The sequence below is a fragment of the Ictidomys tridecemlineatus genome, chromosome 14 (assembly GCF_052094955.1).
Source record: "Ictidomys tridecemlineatus isolate mIctTri1 chromosome 14, mIctTri1.hap1, whole genome shotgun sequence".
Taxonomy (NCBI): domain Eukaryota; kingdom Metazoa; phylum Chordata; class Mammalia; order Rodentia; family Sciuridae; genus Ictidomys; species Ictidomys tridecemlineatus.
This window is the reverse complement of record NC_135490.1, coordinates 41,416,778-41,437,777: the sequence shown is the minus strand read 5'-3', so window position 1 is coordinate 41,437,777 and position 21,000 is coordinate 41,416,778. Positions and strand designations below refer to the sequence as shown.

The window sequence follows — 21,000 nt, the reverse complement described above, 5'->3', positions numbered from 1 at the left end:
TGCTACACTAATGCTCTACTGCTGGCACTCAGCTACTTTCTAAGCCCTTTTTATGTTTATTTTGAAATAGGGCCTCACTAAGTTGCCTAGACTGGCCTCAAACTTGCAACTCACTTGCCTCAGCCTCCAGAGTAGCTGGTATTAGAGGCATAAACCACCATGCCTAGCAATATGTCTCTTCTCTGATTTAATTGTGTCTTCCTCTGCCAATAAGAAAAGGAGCACAATTAGCCTCCCTGAATTACTCAATCTCTGCATTGTTCTAAGGAGAGAGAGATGGTTGAGGCCTCCTGAAGCGGGTGGCATGCCTCAGTGTTCTTTGACTACAGTTACAGGCAGCATTCACTTCTTATGCTCCTTGACCTAATTCAGTCTAGCAGGCCATGGTGGTCAGAGGAATCTATGCTCATGTGTATTATGTAATGGATCAGGCCAAAAAAATCTGTGATAAAGATTATATTTAATCCAGGAAGTTAAGAAAAGAAATCAGACGAATTTCTAAAAGGAAATTTCTGTGCAGCTTGAAACTTAAGCCTCTCCCTATTTTACATGCACTTAGGGAGCTAACTAATTAAAGAAATCTCTGGTGGATCTCTTGTAAAGCGAAGAATTCTTTGGCAAAGCAAATAATCAACCCTCAATTTATAAAGTACTTATGGAGTCAGGTGTTTACAGTATCACCAAATGGCACTTTAGGGACCCCTCATCTTTAGTGTGCCTCTGTAAGCACCTAACTCTGAAGAAATTGGTAAATTTCTGGAGAAAATTGGGTTGTGGATGATTTAAGATGTTAATTTTGATCTTTTATAGAGGAATGTTAATAAGGTTATATTTGCCTTCCTATTTAAACCTTGAAGCATAAAGTAGGCAAAAGATTCTCCACAGGTAACATACTAATATTAAATTTCTTCTGTTTCAGGCAAAAGTAATAAAAAAGTTTCCTAGGATTAAAATAAAGGATCTCTGCTGTTATTGCTATATCTTTGATTTTTGGAACAAAACTTTGGCCTTTTCTCCCTCAGCCTAAATAATGATAATTTTTTTTCTTTAATTTAACTTCACTGTTTTTGTTTTTTTTTTTAAATTCTTGTCTCAGAGGCCAAAGAACCGGTTACCACTGATTAAGAGTTAAAGTTCTATTTTTCTCTAAGTATTTTATTATCATCTTTCAAAATCTCTGGAGAACAAGTCCAATTATTATTTTGGTACTATGACTGTAGGAAAGAAAAGGGACCCACGTGGTCTATTCTTGTTTATTGGGCCCTATTCATCACAAATGTCAGCTCCAGAATGTCTGTAAACACTGTGATTGGGGTGGCCACCTGGGGTAGTGTGTTGCTGAGAAAGCACTGGGATATTGCCTTAAGGTTTTAGTTCCTAAGGGTGCATATGTTTACTCTTCCCTTAGTTTTACCCAGGATGCCTATATTAGTAGAGAGCTCTGATGGAAATAATCTAAATTCTGTAAAGCTAAAATTTTCTCAAACCATACGTTGGTCTCAACTCTGTTTTGCAATGTCTAGGTCAGTTTCCTATTGTAGAAAAATGCAACTCTTTTTGGTTGTGTCTACTTCTCTCCTCCGTCCCTTCATCCTTCTCTCTCCTCTTCTTCCTTTCCTTGCTTGCTTCTTTCCTTCCTTTGATTTCTCTCATTCTTAGGAAAACAAGTGTTGTTTCTAAAACTTGTCTATGAATTACATGTTAAAATTGCAGTGCCCGGAGAAGTGACATATGGTGAAAATCTTCTTCGTTAAAAAATGTCTAGATAACATACAAATTGCCTATGTTTGAGCCCCTGCCTACCTCTTTAGCACTATCTCCTTTAGACATACTTAGCTAATTTGAGTTTCAAGATTATGCCAAACTGTTTCACACTTCCATGTCTTTGCTTTTGCCATTTTCAATGCCTAGAAATCATAGATCCACTGGATGTTTTTACTGAAGTCTTCTTTATGTGAGGAATGGTGATGGGAAGATCGTGAGATACAGCAGTGATAAAATATTCACAGTTGCTACCCATGTGTGACTTGGTGTCCTCCTCCCTGGTATGATCTTCATGAATTTTGTATCTTCTGTATTCCTTCCCCTGTGATGTGTTACCTGTCCATTCCAGGCAAGACTCTACTGCATATTTCTTTGGGCTGCCAGTACAAAATTAATATTTCAGTCACAGTGCTGACCCAGATGTTTTTAACATGGCTGCGTGCCCGCCCCAACCCCCTTATATAACAGTGAAATTTCGATATGTCTTTCATGATTTTATTATTAATAGAGTGCTTAGTACAAAATGAGAAGATGGATGAATGAATGAAGAGAATGACCAAATCGAGTAATTGAGTTTTCTGGAGAGAGTAAATTGAATTTCAATTTGAATATTGTTTTACATGTACTAATTTAAGCCTTCACAAAGTGAATATTGATATGAAAGAGATAATGAGGGCAGATTTTTAAAATGTGAAGTTACAGAGATAAAATGATTGTTATATGCTCTATGAATATTATATGTTCTCATAATTTCCATGATTTTGCTGCCTGAAATATATGAATGATGACACTCTTTGTCTATTGTTCTCTCAGACAATCACAGTGACTAGTGGTGCTGTCTATAAATATATATTTTATTATAAAGGTAGTTACTATTAATATGTGGAGTCATTGAACTATTCAGAAAAATATGACGTTTTATTAGAGAAACACAATAGATTCAACATCTTTTTTGAAAACTAAAAAGTTGGCCTTGGGGAGAGAAGTTTCCTCATTCTTCATGAACAGAACACAATTCAGAAATTTGCAGGCAGTTCTTAAGAGTACACAATGCTGTACAAATTCATTTTAGACCTCAATGTAACTTAAAGGTACCACCAATCCTGTGAGGCTTGTTTCACCAATTAAATATTTTTTAAAATGTCCAAGTAGGGGTAACCATGAAATGCTTTATTGAGTTAATGAGTTAACTGCAATCTCCTTAAATATGGCTTTACTATTTTGTCTAGCTCCACTTCTGAACCTGTTAGTTGATTACAGAAAAAATTTCAAAAGTAAATAAATAAATAAAATGATCAGATTCTTTTTCCTCCTGCTAGCAAAATGAACCTGGATAAAGTTCATTTATCTTGGCAGTTAAAAATAAAGCAGCTGTCTTCAAATATTTGACACGATTTCATTAACTTTGCATCCTTTCAAAGAGTCAAGTTGAACCATGCCATAAGTTAGGAGGAGTGACAACTTGGTTAATTAGTATAAACTGTTTTAATAACAAATGGAATGGATGTTCTGTAAGATAAGATAATTTCTATTTGTGGATATGGTCAAGCCTGGAAAGAAGAACAGTATAGGACTAGTATCTCTGGGGAACTGAGATAGGAATACTGAAATCCTGTGACTATAACTATACTTCAGACGCTATAAAAAAGAACAGGACATTCATGTGAATTCACTGCATGTGTTGGTTTACCCCATTATCTCAAGAGCATGAGAACACACATTTATATAGTTTATAAAGCATACCTTCAGTGCTATTGAGTTGGAGATTGCCTCGGAATGATTTCTTAGATTCTACAGTTATGTAGACTTCAGTACTGATCATAAATTATTCCTCAACTGATCATCATGTCCCTAAGAAGGTGGTTGCTGAAGCCCTGACACCGTTTCTCACTTAAGATCCAAAGGATTCATTACAGAACTGTGCGGTTTTCAAAGGCAAAACACTATGAATGGAGTTTAACTCATCAGAAAAAGAACAGAATTTCTGCCATCAACCAAGACTTGGGTCCACTCCCCAGCAAGGAGGAGGCTGCTTGTCACGAGAATCCTGTGGGTGAACATTGTTCCATTGGTTCATCTCAGTTGACATATATTTAGACATTGTTTTAGGAACAAAATTTTATTGTAACAAATGCTTAGCAAGATATCTACCTAATTAGGAAAAGTATTCTTTAGAAATGGAAATTAAATTTCAGAAGGGTATTTACTATAAATCAGTTGGCTACTGTCTTTGTCTTAGGCTTGTTCTTGGAAGTGGAAATTGATAAATCATGGAAATAAAAATATGGAATGCATTTATTTGCCCTTGGTTTTGCTGTAGTCCTAAAATTTAACAACATTATAGGACAAACATAACTATAACAAATGCTTGAGAGGAAAGGAAAATTGTGATTGACTTTGAGAACTTCTAAGGAAATGATTAGTGTAGTGTCAGAAACATATTTTTAACTGGAATTTCTATTCAGCCTTTTGAGAACTGCTAACTTTAATTTTCTTCTAGTTGCAAAGAAAAATATCCTCTGTAATATGACTTTTTACTTCTCCCTGGAAACAGTTCATGCATTTCAATATCTTCAAACATAAAATGGTCTTATTATAGTCAACCTGACTATCCTGCTGTACTGTTTAATTGGACATAATGATTTACCTTGGGCTTGTTGAAAGTCAATTGTCCAAAACTTCTGTGCTAAATGGGACTTGGATCATAATTCTTCCCTGGTTTCTTGTATAGCACTTCTTTGTACTTCTGTTTTAATTATAATTTTATGAAGGATATTTGTTACAAATATAAATCCTTGTGGGTGGAGCATAAAACTTTTATTTATTCATCAACTAGTGTTCAACAAACCAATATAAGATATTGTTTTAAAACTGACTGAAGTTGATTACAATGAGAAAATAGATCATATATATATGTATATATAGTAAATATATACATATATATATATATATATATATATACACATACACATATAATATATATATATATCATTTTGTTTCTTCTATTTGTCCCTATGATATGTATTCTCTTCCTTTTCCTAATATCAAATCCAGATTTAACCTGTAAATTTCTTATACTCAGTGACAGGTGGACATGGATGGCATAGTGAATTCCACAGTGTACATCAGGTAAGATAATATCTTCTGGGAACACACATGTGGCTTAGTAGTTTTCTTTGAAACAAAATCTGACTGTTCTAAGAGGAAAGAGGGCATATTTCTTGTGTTAGACAGAGTTTTAAGATGACTCCCCCAAAATCTCCTATCTAGATTACATTCATTTTTTCTGTTTATTCAATCTATAATCTATATGTAGATACTGAAGAGGTAAATGAGACCCTCAAACAATTGATTTTTAGAAAATCCTCATTAGGTGAGCCATCCTTTGAAAGGGACTTAGTTTTTCCTAAAAAAAAAAAAAATCAAAGTATAAAAGAGTACTTTAGTTCATTTGTACTACCATTAAAAAGTAACAGATACTGGATAATAAAAAAAAATTATTTCCACAGCTATGGAGGCTGAGACATACAACAACCAGATTCTCTGAGGTTCAGTATCTGGTGAGAGCCTCCTCTTTGCTTCCAAGTTGGCTCCTAATTGTTGCATCCCCCAGGGGGTCCAAATGATAGGTCCTCACATGGGAGAATGATGAAAGGACAAGAGAATACTCCCTTAAACGTCAAGCCTTTTTGTAACTGTTCTGACACCATCCCTAGGGCTCTTCCCTTGTAGGAGTCACTTTTTCCAAGGCTACATCTCTTAACACTATTGCATTAGTGATGAAGTTTTGACACAAATATTAGAGGGTACCATTTTCATACCATATCCAAGTGATTCAATGAGAGGAAAATCCACTATTGCTAGGCTGGGAGGTGGAAGAACCAAGGATAGAGAGCAGCCTCCAGGAGCTGAAAGCCAGTAAGAGAATTGGGCCTTATTTCTATATCTATAAATAACTAAAGTCTGTAAACAACCTGAATGAACTTGAAAGCATCTCAAGCTGTAGATGAGAATGCATTCTTTAAACACATTGATTTTGGTCATGTATAATCCCAAGAAGATAAGTTAACCATGGCCAGCCTGGATTTTGACTTCAAGAACAATGAGCTAATAGAGATATTTTAATTCAATCTGCTGAATTTGTGGTGCTTTGCTATTCACTAATATAAATCTAACACATGTATACTATAGCTAAATAAAGAACAAATATTTTAGATAAAAGAAAATTGTGAGGCTTTACTGAGACAAAAATCAGAAAAAAAATTATGTGAAGTTTGTAATTGTATCCTTACAATGTAAATTATAATAAACATCTTAATTAACTCACTGTCTGATTGGAGTCCACAGGCACACATTATAAAGAGCGTGTGTTAGAGCAGCTAGTAATAAAATCTTGAGTGAGGTGCCTTATCACTTTAGACTGCAGTTTCTTCATCTGTGAAATGAGAGGCTATGCCCTGTCTCTCTGAGATTCCTTGAAGGTCAAGTTATCTTAAGTTTAAGTAAATGGCAATAGAGTGTATGAGCTGTGATAAGGTAGAAAAAACTATAGAAAAAAAAAAGACAGGTAAATTTCTTGCTATGTAATAAACAAAGCAGCATAATCTTGAGTGAACTATTTCATATCTGGGCTTTAATTCAGTTTTTTGAAAAATAGGAATGACATTACTCTAACACAAAGCTCTTTGTAAAGAGTAAAGGAGTTGTTTGGTGTTCTGTAATGGGGGGGGGGTGAAGAGTCAGTGTTACCACTGCTCTCAGGATGGCTTGGCTCTGGGCTGTGCCACAGCCTCTCTGGAGATGTTGGTCTTCAGGGTCTCTTTAGTGCCAGAATTTGGGCTGCAGGTATTTTAGAGGAAATAGAAAAATAGAATTTCTGGATGGACTGTTCCTGGAAAGCTTTGCTAATTTGCAGCAGTTGGACAGTGTTCCTCATTAACACCTGTCTGTCAGCAAAGTTGGGAAATCATTTCACTGTGGTGGTAGGGACTCAAGTTCAAATTATAGATAGAAAATGACCTGAATCCCACTCTTTTGATGATTTCAAGAATACCAGAAGTGCCTGCTCTTGAGACTCCTGGGTCTCTCAGCAAGATGTCTCTGTCCCATGGGCAGTATGTGCTGCTATGCCCATGACGCCAACCCCATCAGATATGGGCAGCATCCCCTGGAAGCCAGTAATTCCAGAGCACAAGTATCAGCACCTTGACAGGGAAGAGGAAGGACAGAACATCCCCAAATGCCGTGACCCTATCAAAGGTCACTGACTATACTGGTGAAGGCTAAATCTATTCATGTCATCATGAATACTCTGATCACAAAACAGACCCAGGAGAACATTCAGCATTTTGAGCAACAGACAGGGCTGAGAGAGACTGGCTATGTAACAACCCACAAGGGCCTACCACTGAAGAGGCCAAGCAACTCTAAGTGCAGAAGCATGTCACAAATTAAAGCTGCAGAGTGCAGAGATAACAAAAGAGGAAAGCAGCCTGCATCAGCCTCCTCTACCCTAAGTAGCATGCCTCAGTGTTCTCTTAAGCAAAGGCCTAGGGAATGGTTTAAATCTGGGTCCTCTGCAGCCTTACCCGACCCAAATTCTAGCACCATGGACCCTGGAAGTGGGGATAAGGACAGATTCTTATCAACAAATGGAACCTTTTTGGACCAAGACCCTTTCACAAATCTGATTCTGGAGGTTTAGCCAATTAGACTCATGAAGAAGTGCATCTCTATGGAGCTGATCTGTGCCCACACCACCCAGATGGCTAAACACACACCAACCTTAAAGTTACCCAACCTTCAAGTCACCCAAGAGGTATGTCCCAGTGACAGAAGGGAAGAAGCAACTGCCACAGATCCATCCTTAGATCCTGTGACTTGAATGTGCTCACACTCACTGTCTTCTAGAGGGATATTTATACCAGTGATTCTGGATGGGGAGGTTTCTTGCCCCTCACTCTGCTTTCACTTTGGCTCTGACATAGCAATGATATATTTAATAAAATCTGTTAAACTGATGCTAGAGCTGGAGATATTACTGATTCTGAGAAACACTGGTATAAACTTGTCCTTGTGGTATGGAAGAAATCCTTTTGTATTCTTTTAAAGTCAGATTGGAAAATCTCAGCAGTTATGTATGGGGAACTTTATTACCTATTTTTGTATCCTTTGCCCTACACTAGAAATTTGATCACTGTTTAACTAGGTAATAATATTTATGCTATTCCCCAAAACTAGGCTTCCTGATTCTTTTTACCAACATCAGTGTAACCAGTGATCCATCATGGCATAGAGGTACCTGGCAGAGACATGTTTGGGTGCCTTTGACCTTCTTGACCCTGCTGGTCCTGTGTTCACGCTCTGTTAGGAGAACCTAAGACTTATTTGGGGTCTACATACAGTTAACAGTCAAACTTGGGTATTAACTATTTCTAGACTGAAACTAGATTCTCCTTGTTTTCTGGTCAATGTGATGGGGATGGCCTTGTCCTATAGCCAGTTTTTCATGCCTCTTAGTATCTCTTGGGTCACTGCTGTTAGAGGGATGCTTGTCTTTCACATGTCACAGAACAAACACTAGTCTTGCATATTGATAAATGAATGTTAAGTTTCATTTTGCTTTTTTTGGGGGAAAGGGGTGCTGGGGATTGAAACTAAGGCCTTGGGCATGTAGGCAAGTGCTTTACCACTGAGCTACATCCCAAGCCCCTGGATGTTAAAATTTTACAGTGAAGAAAATGGTAAGTACAGTTAGATTACAGACTTGAGGTTCATGTGAAATAAATGTCACTTTTTTAATATTTATTTTTTAGTTATAGGTGGACACAATATCTTTATTTTATTTTTATGTGGTGCTGAGGATTGAACCCATTGCCTCACACATGCTAGGCAAGCACTCTGCCTAAGAGCCACAACCCCAGCCCAATGTCACCTTATTTTGATTTCTTTGTCTAGCTCAGACCCTGAAAATTTTTGGAAGAATGATGGAAAAATTCAGAATTTTTCTATAATGAAAGTATTTTTCACCAAAAGATGAGCCTCATTCTTTTATGCAACATATTTCTTATTGAGGCAAATAAATAAACTGCCTTAATTTTTCCTCACTGTATACATGTTCATTTTCTTGAACACTGTGTCAGATAGTTGCTGTTTGTTTGGTGTAGTATTTTTTTATAAATAATTCTCATAGGGAATCCTTGGAGTCTAAAATTGTCAGAAACATTAATTTACTTGTATCTTCTGAAATGATCTCTTGTTTTTTTAACCACAAAAACAGTTCTTAATTTTGGGGGGAGGGTATACCAGGGATTGAATTCAGGGGTACATGCCTCTGACCCTCATCCTCAGCCTTATTTTGTATTTTATTTAGAGACAGGGTCTCATTGAGTTGCTGAGCACCTTGCTTTTGCTGAGGATGGCTTTGAACTCATGATCCTCCTGTTTCAGCCTCCAGAGTCACTGGGATTACAGACATGTGCCATCATGCCTGGCAACAATAAAAATTCTTACTATCTAAAACAAAAAGATATTTGGGGGAATTGACTTGAAGAAGGGCAGAGTAATAAATTCTCGCATTTTCTCAAACAAAGAAACATAGACTAGTGAGCTAACATGAAGAATTTCAGACCTCTTATAACTAACACAAGTCATAGAACAAATTAAAAAAATAATTCGTAAAATTTTCTCATTTGCCAGTGTGGTAACCAAATGTGGCAGCACTGCAGACAATGGAGAGAACTGACTATCTCTGAATTTTAAAACCACCATCCCAAGAGAACACTTGATACTATGCCCAAACTTTGAATTCCTTAGGAAGTTCAGAAATATGTAGGAATTAAACAACACTTTACTAAGTAAACAATGAGTCAAAAAAAAAAAAAACAGGGAAATAGGAAATACTTCAAGATAAACAAAAACAAGTATTACAAAACTTATGGGATATAGATAAAGTGTACAAGTGGAAAAAATTATCGCTATAAATGTCAATTTTAAGAAAGAAGAAAAATCTGGTCAGGCACAGTGGTGCATGCCTATAATCCCAGCAACTCAGAAAACTGAGACAGGAGGATTGCAATTTCTAGGTCAGCTTCAGCAATTTAGCGAGGCCCTAAGCAACTTAGCCAGACCCTGTCTGAAAATGAAAAAATAAAAAGGGCTGGGGATGTAACTCAGTGACAAATTGCCCTTGTGTTCAATCCCCAGTACCAAAAAGAAAAAGAAAAAATAGGAAAATCTCAAATCACCTAACATAAAGAACTATAAAAAGAACAGCATAGCAAACTTAAAAGAAGTAGAATCAAGAAAGTAACAAAGACTAGACTAGACATAAATGAAATAAAACATGGGCAAATGATAGAGAAAATAAAAATAAAAAGTCTACTTTTCATAAAAACATCAAACTTTCTACACATTACATTAGCAATGAACAAGCCGAAAATTAAATTTACAAAACAATTACTTTAAAAATAAAAATGAAAAAAAAATACACAAGAATGAATTTACAAAAGAAGTTAAGACAATGATAAACAACATTATACTTTTTTGGCAGGGGAGGTACTAGGGATCGAACTCAGGGACACTCGACCACTGAGCCACATCCCTAGCCCTATTTTGTATTTTATTTAGAGACAGGGTCTCACTGACTTAGCATTTTGCTTTTGCTGAATCTGGCTTTGAACTCCTGTTCTTCCTGGCTCAGCCTCCTGAGCCACTGGGATTATAAGCATGAGCTACCACACCCAGCAACATTATACTTTTTAAAATAATAGTTTTCAATATAATTTATACTTAAATGATCTTGAATACACTTATACACATTTTGTTGAAAACAAAAAAATATTGTTGAAATAAAATTTAAAAGATGCTAATTTTTGGAAATACATACACAGACATGGAGCATAGAACTTAAAATTGTTAAGATGGAAGTACTCCTTAAACAAATTGATTTATAGACTCAATACAATCACTTTGAATATCCCAGCTTCTTCTTCTTTTTTGTAGGCAGAAATTTATCAACTTAATTTATAAAAAATTATATTTTATAAATTAATTTATAAAAATGCATTTAGGAATACACAAAGTAACTAAAATTTTCTTGAAAAAGAAGAAAGTTGGAAAACTATAAAAAACTATATTTCTCTATTTCAAACCCCAGTGCAAAACTATAGTAACCAAGACATTGTGGTACTAACATTAGAATACAGAAAGAGATCAACAGACTAGAACAAAGAATCTAGAAATCAATCCTAAATTAGGGTCAAATAATTTGAACACGGGTTCAATAAGGACAGTTCAATAAGGAAAGTATTGTCTTTCAAGAAATGTTAAGTGTATATCTACAAGTACTAAAATAAATCTGAAGCTTTACCTCACATCCTACAAAACACAAAATCAAAACTAAAAGAACAGCAGCTGGGGCTGGGGATGTGGCTCAAGAGGTAGCGCGCTTGCCTGGCATTCGCTGGGTGCTGGGTTTGATCCTCAGCACCATATAAAAATAAAATAAAGATGTTATGTCCACCAAAAACTGAAAAATAAACATTAAAAAATTCTCTCTCTCAAAAAAAAAGACTTTAAAAAAAACTTTAACATGGATCCCAGATTTAATTGCAAAATTGAAAACTACATAACTCACAAATAAATAAATCTGCATTAAATTTAGCAACATTTTTTAGATATCACACTTAAAGAATAAGAGAAAAAATAAAAAATAAATTGACTACATCAATATATAAAAGCATAAAAATAGGTGTAGCACTGATATGCGCTACAACATGGATGAACCTAGAAAAATATTAATCTAAGTGAGATAAAGCAGTCCTGAAAGGCCACCTATTGCACAAATCCATGTTCAGAATAGGCAAATCTGTGGAGAATGAAAATACATTGTCAGTGATGCTAATGCAGTTCTGTGAATATACTAAGACCTAGTCAACTGTACACTGTAAATGGGTGAATGTTATATTACATGAAATATACATGAACAAAGCTACATACCAATGTAATATTAGTACTGGACACTTAAAATAATTTTTAAGAGAGTGATATAATAGTATAGTGAATTTATTGACACAAATATCGAGTAGCTTTTATTTGTTTAAAAATAGCTGGCTGAAACAAAATTGAGAGAGAGAGAGAAGAGAAAATACCAAGAATTAGAAAACAACTATATACACCAGTGGGCAAGTAAGAACCAACAGGTAACACTCATTAACTTCTACTGTTCTTCAGGCTTCCCTAACCATAAAACCCTGCCCTGCAATAGAATATGGACCAAGCACAGAGCACCGAGAGGCTCCACTGAGGTTCCTGAGATCACTAATGGGCAGTTTACACCAAGTCCACAAGCCTTAAATTATCTATGTTTCTATTTGTTTAGTATAAAGACTTAAGCTACTCCATATTATATCACTGAAAAAATATTTTTAATAATAGAATAATTGCATTTCAGTATCTAAAGTGTATTGTCTAATTTGTTACTATGGCCTAAGCACTTATCTATCTTACTAAAAATCTCATTGCCTCTAAGTTGTGATTATTGCTTTGACTTTATTTCCAGGCAAACATTTGTTTTGTATTCGATCAAATATCGCTTCCCTGAATATATTTCTTTCATTTATTATGTATGCTTAATCTTTTTTGAGATAATAGTGTTTGGATTCTTAAAATTTTATTTATTTATTATTATTTTTTGTACTGGGGATTGAGCCCAGGGTGCTTTATCACTGAGCCATGTCCCTGGTCGTTTTTTGCTTGTTTTGCTTTTCATTTTGAGGCAGGGTCTCACAAAGTTGTTGAGGCTGATCTTCCTGCCTCAGTTTCTCAAGCCATAGGAATTCCAGGCATGAGTCATTGCACATGGCAGTGTTAAGATTTTAATGATACAAGAAATTAATTATATTTTTTCCATGTTGCTCAGATGTATACATTCTCTTTTACTTACCCATAGGAGTTTTAAGATAAGATCAAATTGATTTCACAATTAAACCTTCCACAGCATTCACTTTTTTCCAAAAGTCAAATAGATCAACTCATATGGAAGAAATGATAAGGAAGATCCAAATTTTGGTAAGTTGCAATGATTCCAATTAATTTTCATCTCTATTTCTGTTTTTATTATTCTTGCACATTTTTTCCAATGTAAATATGGAATTGTGGGTTTTCACTGAATTGAAAACGATAGTGAATATTCTTTTGTAAAAATCTCTGAGAACAAGGGTGAGGATGCTCTTTCTTCCCAAGTGAATGACTTGGGTGCTCCATGCCCTTCGCAGAAGAGCTGCAGCCCAAGGGCAGTACCCTCTTCATATGAGAGTAAATCAGGACAAACTTTACAGCACTTACAGGGTAGACACACATTTCCACTTGAAAGCTAAAGCTGTCTTCTCTTTTTCTTAATGCTACCATTAGAAGACATAATCTATGCTTACCATTCAGAATCTTTTCTAAAAGTTGCCTATTTTAAGAACCTGCCAGGGTTTAGACAAATGCTGTCTATAATTTCCCCACATTTTGTGGGATATATTATTCAAGTTAAATTGTAATTAACAACTGTGACCAAAGGAAAAAAAAAAGGAAGATAGTCATTTGGGAAAAAAAGAAAAGTACATATGTTCTATGACCCAGAAGGGGAAAATAAGTATCCCAGGAGTTCTAGTATACCTTGCCCTTGGCCTGCATTCTCTCATGTCTGGTAGGCTGGAAATGGGATGAGGTAGGTTGATGTTGAGTGTTAATATTCTCCAAAAGGGTGCAGCAGTGTTAAGGATACTGTTGACTTAAGAAATGTATGCATATGGAATGATTTCAGGACAGTGATGTTAAAATCTATAAGAGGAACAGAGCAAACGAAGTTGCTAATGAGAATGATTTCCATGTTGTCTAAGAGGCAAGCACTAAATAAAGAATGGCAAAGGCAAGGAAGCAAATCACCCAGCTCCCAGAGAAAACAGGAGTAATGAGAAAAGAGGGTGGCTTCTACTTCAGCAAGAGGGAAAACAGTTTCATGAGATAGCTTCAGAGCTCATGGCCATATATTAGTGGAAGCAGTACTATGGAAGGTCCATGGATTCTTACAGTGGATTTACATCTCTCTATAAAGGTGAGAGGCTGGGTTTTGAACTGCTCAAACTTGTAGTTAAGAAATTAAAGCAGTCCAGGCTAAAAGAGATCCCTTTCTTTAAATACTAATGACAGAATTAGAAAATGGTACACAATGAAATTTGTGCCAAAATATACATACCTAGTCAAGCTCTTTCATATTTTAAATCTGAAACAATACCCCACAAAGGCTTTCCTGATTCAGTCCATGGATGGGGTCTACAAGTTTCTTAAATGTCATCTTAAATATCATATACTGACTGTCAGGTGCCATGTTAGTGTTAGTGCAAGGAAGTGTGTGTGTGTGTGTGTGTGTGTGTGTGTGTGTGTATGCCTGCATATGCCATGAATACAAGCTCACTGCTTAAGCAGTTTCTGGTTGTTTTATGGGTAGCACTCACATGAAAACTGACTTTCCAGTTAGCTGCTTTCTTCTATGTCCTTCTTTGGTCACCTTCAGTTAGATTCATACTTAAGTGTGTAACTGTATTGATATAGATTACCAAACCTGCATTGGATTCAAACTTCAATTCCCTCTTTTATGCTATTCATGTCCTGCTTGCCAGTTTGGAAATATCTTATAGACGATGTAGTAAAAACACAAAATATAAAGTCTGTTAAGTCTTAGATCAAGTTTGATAATTTATTAACTATGTGACCTTGGCATATTTCTTAAGTATTATAACCTAACTTTTATTATTATATTTAATAAAATAACAATATCACAACTTATTTCTCATGAGAAAACTTAAAAGAAAATATAATTTTTATGATATTATTATGTGCAAGTTGGTTAATACTAATCCTAATAACAACTAGTTTCTCTTATGGTGTTACTCAGCTTACTGTTACTGTAATTAAATAGCTAAGATAATTAGCTTATAAAGAAAAAGGGTCTATTTTGGCTCATAATTTTGGAAGCTCCAGTCTAACATCTAGTGGCTTCACAATTTTTGGCCTATGACAAAGCAGCACATGGTGGTGAGAATGTCTGGTAAAACAAACCGCTCACTTCATGAGCCAGGAAGCACAGTAAGGAAGAGGAGGACATCAGAGGCTCACAGTTCCATTCAAGGGCATGCCCCAACACCTAAGGTCATCCCATAAACCTTGCAAAAGTCCACAGCTACTCCCAATAGGATGACCTTAGAAGATATGTTTCTAACACATGGACCTCTGAGGGGATGTTTAACATTCAAACTAGAGCAAGGTCTTTAAATTAATTAATAATCATCATTAAGTCACATGGTATGAATTATTAGATGGAGCCTCTAAGTTGCATTTAATTTACATAGGTTTCACTTATTTTCTTCTTTGTTCCTATCCCCAGGCCTCCTCCATTTCTCCTTCATGCCTCCAATACTGGTTGAATTCTCCTGAAAGCAGACAGAACTTAATGGACATGATATTTAGAAAGGATATCCAATGGAAGGGACTGGAAGAAAGCAGTTTTGAACAAAGAAGTCCAGCTGTGAGCCACCTACATCAGCCTCAGCCAACCTTAGGAGGAACTGTATAGTTTCCGATGGCCCATTAGACCACTGAAGTGACTCCTAGCCAAGTGGCTGAGGCTATGCCTCAGTCTCTGTCATTGTATGAGAGGTCTTGGTGGCTTTCTCTAGCTGAGGCAGTGATACCTGAAGGATCTGACATTGAGAGGCTGCCTGCTCCTAACATTTCCAGAAGCTGGAGAATAATGTTCTTCCTTGAAGGGACATTTGAGCAGCAAATCACAGTATTCACCACTGGCTTCAAATCTTATATATTTAAATATATAAAGACATATGTTTGGGCTAGGGATTTGGCTCAAGCGGTAGCGCGCTCGCCTGTCATGCGTGCGGCCCAGGTTCCATCCTCAGCACCACATACCAACAAAGATGTTGTGTCCATGGAGAACTAAAAAATAAATATTAAAAATTCTCTCTCTCTCTCCCTCCCTCTCTCCTCTCTCACTCTCTCTTAAAAAAAAGTTTAAAAAAAAATAAAGACATATGTTTTATATTTTGTTCCTTATCATAACAGTTGTATCCATGGTTAATACAAAATTCTTTCCCATATTTTCTTCTATGTATTAGAATGAACTTAATACCAATACATTTATCATTGCTGTGCGAAAGAAAGAAAGAAAGAAAGAAAGAAAGAAAGAAAGAAAGAAAGAAAGACTAGCTTCTTTTATGCACACTGGTTAGATTCTCAGAACAAATTAATGAATCATTCAGATGGAATCCTGCCACTCCTGAGTGCTGCCACTCTACACTTGTCTTTTTTTCTAAACCCCACCTGTCTGATTGGGTCAACTTCATTCCTGATAGCAATACAGCTCCTCCCCATACCTGCATTCGACCATCCTATCTTATATCTCCAGTTCTCATTTGTCTTGGCTTTTTATGCTCCCTAATTGCCTTAGACACAGGAATATGAGCAACATCTGGAGTCAGATTCACCTTATAAATTCTTTTTTTTATTATTAGTTGTTCAAAATATTACATAGCTCTTGACATATCATATTTCATACATTTGATTCAAATTACATATAAGAGGAAGGAGAGAAATGAACTAACTTATAAATTCTTTACTCCAGAAGATTCCCAACTACGGTTTGGTGTCAAGTGCACACAATTGTTGCTTTTTAATTTTTAATATTTCATATTATATTGATTGTAGTTAACTTTCTGTCTGTCATAACATTTAATTCCAAATGAATAGGATTATAAAACAATCCTAAATTGTTTGGGAAAAATTGTATATACTATTTTTGGAAGAAGATACATACTTATCTGATCTCTTATCCTGTTTTCTCTTTTCCTATTTGAGAGGTCAACTCCTTACCATTTTAAACTGTATTTTAAAACTATCTCATTTAAAAAGAAGGAACGCTGTGAACCTCCTTGCCCCAGCAGTGACTTACTTATAAACCACAAAACACAAATGGGAACCAACTCTTGTGTTACCTGGAATGCTGGGTTACCAAAAGGTGTCTGGGGCCACTGTGAGTGAGGTGGCTACAGAGAAAACAGGACTCTATAGCCATATCTTTTAATGCTTTAACCATAGGCAATATCATGAATTAAATGCACATAATATTTAGTTTGTAAAATAAATTTCATTGCTAAAAAAAGAAGAAGAAAGGTATAGAGGAACAGGAAACTAATTCAAAATTTCATAATTACACAGGCCTGGAGCACAGTACACTTGTCCAAGATGAAATAATGTTCCGCATTTCATATTTTAGCCTTTCATCTTTTGGGTAGGGTAACCAATACAGGTTTAGTTGTTAGTTTAACAGCCCTGTGTCTTCTCACATTTGGCCTGGGCGTGTTTTCTAGACTTCTACTACCACTAAACAAGGTCAGAGATTTGACCTGGTCTGGAACCCAGACCCATGCCTCATAACTATCCTTGCTGGTGTCCTGGTCTTGGTTTCTGCTTATGCCAGTGCCATTATCTCCTTGCAATATATTTACAGATTAGCAGTCAAGTAATAAGAAACTGAATTGTACTGTAGCCAATCATTTGTTTTGCCATACTTAAATTTCAAATGGGGAGTTTAGCATAAACTAATTACTCTTGATCATTTGACAGATTGATTTCAAAGACTATGAAAAGAGTAATTTGAAGCATCAGGTTGCATAAACAATCACTGTTTCTCTAAGTCTGATTAATTCTAAATATAAATGTCTTCTTTAGCGTGCAAAGCCCTGCATATATGAATGCACACCCCTCCCTTAATGTCAAAGTGCTTTCCCCACCTGTCATGTTTGTGATTCACCTTAGTGGGCTGAGTATTTTGCAATATTTAGAAAGGTATCAAGTGAAGGGCTAATGTCACATAATCTCTGTTAATAAATTCACAAATAGCTATTTCAATATTAGTGTATGATAAATGAACCATTTATTTGAATAACAGGCTATAAATAAATAGGGGTTTTATTCTTATGCAATTCCCTTGGTGGGTGGATGGATGGCAATGACTACATTATATTTAAGACCCTCACAAAGTAAACCTAAGTCAAGATTAGAAATATAACCGCATTCATGGTTTACGAAGGTTGCTCTATTGCAAAAAATATATATATACATATGTGATGAGGAAATCTTAAATATATATAATACCAAAAAGATAAATACTTGGAGTTCACTTACTTCAAAAAAAAAGATAATTAGATATTTAGTATCCCATTGTCAACCATATCATTACATATTATTGTTTATGTTAAAAATTATCAATATTGCAATGTATTTAATAGCAAAAGAAAGCACCAGAGAGCCCTTCCTACATGTCCTTCCTCTTATCAACCCTCCAGTTCTCTTTGTTCCCACAATACTAAATTCACAGAGGCTTTCTCTCTCCATTGTGCCTTCTGCATGACCCTTCTTTCCTGAGAGTCTACAGAATCCCCATCCCTTGTCATGACACATCCCTGGTGTTAGTAAATTCCTAGTTATATTTTCTTTCTCCATTCAAATGTCACCTTCTCTGGAAATCCTTACCCATATCCGTCACTGAAAACCCCATCCCAAGTGGGTTGTTTTTCCCATGGGTTTTCATAACTATACATCTTTCTAAATATATTTTCTTTGTGACACATCCCACTCTCTACTTAATATGTTCATGTGCTGATTTGTTTCAAATCATTGTTCCCCTGGGGAAAATGACGAGTTTCACCCTCTGTTGTATCCTTGGCACCAGCATAGTGTTTGATTTACAATAGGTGTTTGGGAATTAATTAATGCCCATATGGTTCTGGTTAAAGTAGTATATTTCCTACCTATTTGTTATGCCTATGTGCTGACACCACTTTTGCCTATAATTTCAGGGCTTTTAAATGTGATTTTTCAGTGTGATCCATCAAACGCACGCTGTTATTTATTTTAAAAATGCATTTAATTAGGTTGGAACCTTTTTTGGAAAATTTTTAAAATAAGAGGAATGATCTCTGTCTCAGTTGCTCACTAATCCTCTGACACCTGCTGGAACCTCTATCATAACTGGCATTAAGATCCCTTGTCCCTGATGAAATGTGCCCTTGCTCTATTGCCTGGTGTCTTGAAGGCAGAAGAGGGACTTTTTCTTCCTTGCATTTATTTCCCACAGTATCTGCCACAAGAAGTAGACCAGGCGATTGTAGAACTGAATTGATAGATGATTTAAAAAAGGCCAAGCAAATGTCAGGGTTATTTTGTTTGTTTTAATCAGTGTTTTTAAATAATTGCAGACTCTTTTGAGGGTTTTGTTGTTGTGACATTTTTCTGATTATAAAAAGTAGTCCAACTCACTGCAGAAAATTCAGAAGGAACACAAAAATAAAAAGAATTAAATTCACCTTTACTAACCGAATAAATCTGTTGTAACATGAACATTTTTCTATCCAGTCTGTTTTCTTCAAAACACCGAGGGCATTATGTTGTATATATATATATATTTTTTTTTTTTTCATATTCAGTTTTTCCACTTAATATAAAACTATATTATCCTTGTTGCAGTCTTTATGTCAATGAATAATTACTGAGCACCTTTCATGTATTGAGTCTTATTGTTTTGTACCATGGGATATAACAGAAAAGAAAAGCAAAAATTCCTGCCCTCAGAGAACTTATATCCTACTTCAAAAGGCAAAAAGAAAAAAAATATATGCCTGACAAAATATCATGTGACATTAGCTACAGACTAAATTGAGAGTATAGAAAATACAACAGAAAAAAGTAGTAGTGTCTGAGTTTGGTCACACATTTAGACTGAAGTGACCAAAGAAGGCTTCAGTGAGGACATATTTGAATCAAAATCTCAAAGACTTGGTCAAGGAATGAATCATCCTTTGGAGGAGTTGGCAGGAAAGTAGAGAAAACACTCCATAGAAGGTATAACCAAGTCCTGAGAAATGTGTACCTGGCCCCCTGAAGGAGCCCTACGAGGCCACACTGACTGGGAGGGAGGGAAGTAAGAGAGATCAGAGCCGTTCCAGAAGGACAGATTCTGCAGGCCTTCCAGGCCATGGTCACTCAATGGCTTCTGCTCTTGGTGAGTTGGGAAGCCACTCAAAGGGCTTTAAGCAGAAGTGCACCAGGGTAGAACTAGTGTTTTGGCCAAATTGCTCTGGGTTCAGAGTTCAAATAGCCCAAAGAGACAAGTCGGAAACAGGGATGCAGTTGAGGAGTGACTACAATAAGAGCAGTGAGGACATAATGAGTAAGGCCAGAGAATGGCATGGAGTTGAACAAAACTAGTTGACACCGAATATGTTATTAGATCAAATGTAGAGTATAGGAGAATAAAAGGGTCTAGACTGATGTCATGTGCTTTGGCTTGAGTAGCTGGAAGAAAGAATTTGCATTTTTGAGGTGGAGCAGACTCAAGAGGAGCAGATAGAAGACAATGATGTTTTCCATTTTCCACTTCTTGAAGTTTGGTGCCTAAGAGGCAATGGCAGGTACAGAACTAGAATTCAAGAAGTTCTGAGGTAAAAATTTTGGATTGCTCAGCATAAAGATTATATTTTCAATAAATTTATTCTCATGGATCCATCCTAATTTGTATTTTTTATCATGTGCTTTCCACAGCTTAGAATACATGAGGTAATGGATTTGGAATTTTCTGATTTATACATATAAATTATTTTCCCACAATATTGTACCCATTAAAGCTTTATGTATGCATCGTCATTTTGTGTCTTTGGACATGCTAATTGAAGACATAAAAAATTACAAAGATGCATACACTTTTTTACCTTCATTGTGCATTACTTTGGATGAATGATGACAATATATTTGGTTAGAAATGAACATAGAAACAGGATTTTATCAAATGCAGCAAAATCTACAAATACATAAATTATGGACATATATATATACAAAAATAGGCAATCAAATAGGCAATCAATCATAAACAGAATAATTGGTAACTAGATGCAATTTACAGAGGCAAGTTCATGTTTTTATTGGGACAGAGAAATGATGTTCTGAATATGTGGAAAATTCTGATAAATACTAATTGCTTTAATATGAATATACAGTTTATGTTAATTTCAAAACTAATTCACATAAAAAGCTTTGTACAATTTAGAATACTTTGAGTTTGGAAAAAAATAAATAGACAAAAAATACTGAAGAGTATTAGAATATTGCTGTTTGTATTTA

At 35.6% G+C, this 21,000-nt stretch overlaps 1 protein-coding gene and 1 pseudogene across 1 annotated transcript in view; one reads left to right on the top strand and one right to left on the bottom strand.

Moving 5' to 3' along the window:
- Positions 1–21,000, bottom strand: part of Sgcz (sarcoglycan zeta) — a 1,049,168-nt gene that overhangs the window by 705,533 nt on the left and 322,635 nt on the right. The window lies entirely within an intron of this gene.
- On the top strand, positions 6,802–7,674 carry LOC101962497 (putative monooxygenase p33MONOX; annotated as a pseudogene).